The sequence below is a fragment of the Octodon degus genome, unplaced genomic scaffold (genome assembly GCF_000260255.1).
Source record: "Octodon degus isolate 3935 unplaced genomic scaffold, OctDeg1.0 scaffold00013, whole genome shotgun sequence".
Lineage (NCBI taxonomy): Eukaryota > Metazoa > Chordata > Mammalia > Rodentia > Octodontidae > Octodon > Octodon degus.
The window spans coordinates 20,703,338-20,708,847 of NW_004524589.1; the positions used below are offsets into that span (position 1 = coordinate 20,703,338).

At 37.7% G+C, this 5,510-nt stretch overlaps 1 pseudogene; it reads left to right on the forward strand.

Moving 5' to 3' along the window:
- The first annotated feature begins 2,012 nt into the window (after positions 1 to 2,012).
- LOC105741486 lies at positions 2,013 to 2,786 on the forward strand (annotated as a pseudogene).
- Positions 2,787 to 5,510: the final 2,724 nt, after the last annotated feature.

Genomic DNA, 5,510 nt, shown 5'->3' on the forward strand with positions numbered 1-5,510 from the left:
GAATTCAAAATTATACTGCATATTATCTTCAAAGTAATTGTTCAGATTATCAAATATAAACATGTAAAATTAGTAAAAAAAATCACGTTATTCATTCTAATAGCAGAGAAATTAGTACAATTATCTTAGCTATCCTGTGTGCATATATTTCTCTCCTTTTTTCTCTTTCCCTCATTTTATTTGTTCTTTCCATTTGAGCACTATCTTTCCTTTTCAAGATATCATAACTTTTAGATTTTATTTACTTGTTCAGGTTCTTATAGTAGGGAAACCATACTATGTTTACACATCCAGGCTTGATTTATTTCACTTATTAATATGGTCTCTAGTTAAATCCATTTATCTCTAAAAGCCTCAAGCTTATCTTTCTTTATAGCTGAGTAATACCTCATTGTATAGAAATACCACATCTTTTCTATCCCTCAGTTGATGAACATTTGAGTTGTTTCCAAGATTTAGCTATGACGAACTGCACTGCTATAAGTGGGTACACATATATCACTGTGGTGTGGTACTTCAGTTCTTATGGAAAAATACCCAGAAGAGGAATAGCTAAATTCAATGGGAGTGCTAATCCTAATTTTTTAAGGAGGCTCCACACTGATTTCCATAGTAGTTGTACCAGTCTACATAGGGAGTGTACTAGTCTACACTCCCACCGACAATGAAGAAGTGTTCCTTTTTCACTAAAGCATCTTCAGCATTTGTTATTAGCAGACTTCTTGATGATAGCCATTCTTTCTGGGATGAGATGGAATCTCAGTGTTGTTTTAATCTGCATGTCTCGAATGATGAATGATATTGAACATTTTTTCATATATTTATTTGCCATGTGTATTTCTTCATTTTCATCATCTCAGATGTCCATTTTTAGATTGGGTCTTTTGAATTTTGGAGGCCTGATTTTTTTTTTTTAATTCTTTCTATGCTCTAGATAGAAGTCCTAGGTTTGATGGACAGATGGCTGAATTTTTTCCCAATTTGTGGGCATTCTTTTTACTCTGTTGGTAATTTCTTTTGATATGCAAAATGGTGAGATCCCAGTTGTTGATTCTTTGAAGTATTTCCTGTGCTGTTTGACTTTGTTCATGAACTGTCTGCCTAGCCCTATGTCTTCAAGATTTCTACCTACTTTCTCTTGCAGCAGATTTAGTGTTTCTGTTATAATATTTAGATCTTTGATCCATTTTTGTTTTAGTGCATGGTGATAGACATGAGTCTAGTTTTAGTCTTGAGCAAGGGGAGAGCCACCAGTTTTTCTACCACCATTTATGAAAAAGACTCTTACAGTGAATACCTTTGGCCCTTTTGTCAAAGACAAGGTAGCTGACTGTGTTTGTAGTTGTTTCTGCATATTCTAATCTGTTCCATTGATGTGCAGGTCTGTTTTATTGCCAGTGCCATTCTGATTTTGTCACAGTAGCTTTGTAGTATAATTACAAGTCAAGGATTGTCATACCTCCTGCCTTGCCTCTGTTGCCCAGGATTGCTTTTTTTGTTGTTTTGTTTTGTTTTTGGCAGAACCAGGGATGGAACTCAGGCCCTTGCGCTTGTCAGGGAAGCACTTATTCCACCAAGCCATCTCTCTGGCCCCCAAGGATTGCTTTTGATATTCTAGAATTGTTCTGGTTCCAGATGAGTTTTAAGGATGTTTTCTCTACATCTGTTAGGCACAATAATGGTGTTTTGACTGGGATTGCATTGACTCTATATAACAATTTTGGGAGTATGGCCATTTTCACAATGTTGGCTCTTACTGTCTGAGCAAGGAATATCTCCATTTTCTAAAATTCTCTTTGATCTCTTTTCAGAGTAATATTTTCTCTATATAGATCTTTTACTTCCTTTGTGAGACTAAGTATTTTTTTAGTTGCTGTTGTGAATGATGTGATTTTCTAATTTTTCTCTTTGTTGTATGTGTACAAGAATACTATGATTTTTAAGTGTTGACTTTATATCCAGCTACACTACGAAATTTGCTTATTAATTCTAAGAGTCTTCACACTGGGAAGATGGTGGAAGAAGGGCAAAGAAAAAAGATCCCCATGGTTCCAGAAAAATCTCCTGAAAAAGAGGAAGGCTTATCAAGCCCTCAGAGCCACCCAGGCAAAGCAGGCACTTTTGGCAAAGAGAGAGGAAGATAAAAGAGATCGGATTTAGTGACTGGAATCTTTTCTTCATGATTCCTGGTGACAGCAGCATGACGGGGTGCATGTGGAATGACTAGAAGTGAAACCTTGCTCTTTGGAAGCACCTGATGGACATTCCTTGGCCTTTGTTGTCCACCTCCAAAGTATTAAGGGCATGAGTTCACTAGTACAGAAGACCAGTGCAAGACTTCACCTGAAGAAGTTGTGAAGACCAGTGCAAGACTTCACCTGAAGAAGTTGTTCAGTGGTGTCTTTGTTAAAGTCACCCCCCAAACTCTCAAAATGCTGCAGATAGTAGAGCCTTATGTGACCTGGGGATTTCCGAACCTGAAGTCTGTCCAGGAACTCATTTTGAAATGTGAACAGGGCAAGGTCAAGAATAATACCTTCCCACTGACAGACAACACTTGTGATCAAGGAATGCTTAGGCAAGTTGGTGGCATTTTCCTGGAAGACCTCATTCACAAAATCGCCTTTCCAGGGGCTCATTTCCAAGAGATCACCTGCTTCTTGCACCCTTTCCAGCTGTCTGTGGCCCAGCACACTACCAAGAACAGGATGGGCTGCCTCAAGGAGATGGGCGCACCTGGCTGTCGGGGTGAGTGCATCAACCAGCTCATCCGTCAGTTGAACTAGTTCCAGAATAACAGAGAACAGTGCCTTGGAGCATGTTTTTGTTTTTGGAATTGTTACCAAGTATCTTCAGAGAAGATGATTTTTCTACTTTCAGAGACTGGAAGGAAGTATAAGGGAATTGGCAGGGTAGGCACCTCAGCACCGCCCAGTTTCAAGGAAGAGTTTCATTGTTTCCCATCATGCCACAGCTGAAATCAACACTTGCTACGGAGGAAGAGGTCCTCTTTTGTTGCATCTTCTGTCCTAGGGCTTGCTTTTGGTGAATGAGTAACCAAAGGAGGGTACGAGGCTCACTCCCAAAGGCATACTTGAGTCTGGAACCCATGGCTTTCTTTCAAAATGATTGAAATACAGTTACAACTGTTTGGAAAACAGTTGTTCAGCTGTCTCTGTCAGGAGTCCAGGTTCCAGCTTTCAGTGATACAGCCTTGTGAGGTCTCAGACTTGCCTGGATCAGGTGGTTTTTGTACCTTGGCTTGGAACTGACTCTGCTTTTCTCTACCTCAGAATTCGGGAAGGGCGTCAGGCGTAGTGGTACATGCCTGTAATCTGGACACTGAAGAATCAGTTAGGAGGATCACTGAGTTTGAGGCCAGCCTGGGCTACAAAATGAGTTCAAGGCCTGCCTGGACTGCATAGTAAAACCCTGTTTCAAAAAGACATAAATAAAATAAGAATTTGGGAATGGAATAAAAAACCAATTATAAGTCTTTTGGTGAAGTTTTTGCAGTCTTCTGTGTAGAATATCATGTCACCTGCAAATACTGATAACTTCACTTCTTCCTTTCCAATCAGTATTCCTTTTCTCTCTCTTGACTAATTATTCTGGCTAATGTTTTAGGGGTGTGTGTGTGTGTGTGTGCACGTACGTGTGTGTGTGTGTGTGTGTGTGTGTGTGTGTTTATTAAAGGCTCTACAAGGTCTCACTACACAGATCGGACTCGCAGTGATCCTCCTGTTTTCAGCCTCCCAAGTATTGGGATTGCAGGCACACCATACCCAGTCTCACTCACTGTATCAGCACACCCTGGGGGTCGGACCAGCATGGCATGGCCCCTGTGCCTACCTAAGGTGTTTTAGTCTGCTGAGCTATCTGGGTGGCCCTCCTAGAACTATGATGAATAGGAGTGGCGACAATGGACATCTTTATCTTATTTCTGATTTTAAAGTGAAAGCTTTTAGTTTTTATCCATTCACTATGATATTGTCTGTTTGTTTGTCATAGATGGTTTTTATCAAAAAAAAAAGAATAAAAAAGGTCACTTTTATGAAATTAAGTAAAGATGATCTATTGTGATTTTTGGAAGTTATTATCTATTCAGATGATCATGTTTTTTTGTCGTTGGCTCTGCTCATTTGATGAATTACATTTATTGATTTACTTATATTGAACCATCCCTGCATTCCTGGGATGAACCCCACTTAGACATGATGTATATTCTTCTGGATGATTTCCTGCTTTCTTTTGTTTGGTTGGTTTTGTGGTTTTTTTTTTGTTTGTTTGTTTGTTTTTGGCGGAACTCGGGATTGAGCTCAGACACTTGCGCTTGCCAGGGAAGTGCTTATTCCACTGAGCCATCTCCATCTCCCTGGCCTCTTGATTTCCTGCTTTCTATTTGATACCATTTTATTGAGAATTGTTGCATCTATTGTTCATTAAGGAGACTGAAATGTAGTTTTCTGTTTTGGTTGAGTCTTTCTCTAGTTTTGGTATCAAGGCAATTATTTGCCTCTAGGAATGATTTGGGGAGAATGTCTTCCCTTTCAATTCCATTAAAGAGTTTGAAAAGAATTGGCATTAGAATCTTTTCTAAATTTCTTGTAGAACAGCTGTGAATCCTATGGGATTGGGCTTTTCTTTTCTGATAAGTTTTTTATTATATTTTCAATTAAATTGATAATTGGTTATTCAGTATTTTATATCTTCATTCAGCTTTCATAATTCATATGTATCTAGGAATCTACCTATTTATTCTGTGTTTTGGATCCTGTAAGAGTAAAAATTTTCAAAGTAGATATTGATGATCTAAATTTTTATAGGATGTATAGTGATTTGACCTTTTTGTTTTCTTATTACATGAATTTCAGTTTTTTCTTTCCATTTTTGAATAGGTTGGCTAGTAATTTATCAACTTTATTCTTTCAAAGATTCAACTCTGCAATTCATTTACTCTTTGTATTGTATTCTTAGTCTCTATTGCATGCATTGCTCCTCTAGTCTTTATAATTTTCCCCCTTCTTTTGGTATTGGGCTTGCCTTGCTTTTCATTTTCTAGGAGTATGAGGTGTAGCATAAGGTTATTTGTGCTCTTTCTGTTCTCTTTATTAGAATTTACCACTATAAATTTCCCTATGAAAGCAGTGTGGAACTTTCATAGCATCCCACACATTCTCATAAATTGTATCTACAATTTTGGTTGATTATAAATATTGTTTAATTTCTTCTTTAAATTTCATCTGTGACCCATTGATCAGGAGGGTGTTATTTAATTTCTATATGTTTATGGAGTTTTTGTGATTTCTTTTGTCAATAATTTCCAATTTCATTGCACTATGGTCTAATAATACATATGGAGTAATCTCAATCCCTTTCCATTTACTTAAGCATGTTCTACTGGCCAGTATATGGTTTATTTTGGAGAACATCCCATGTGAAACTGAGAAAAATATTTATTCTGATGTTATTGGGAGAATACTTTGTGAAGGAATACTACATATATTTGT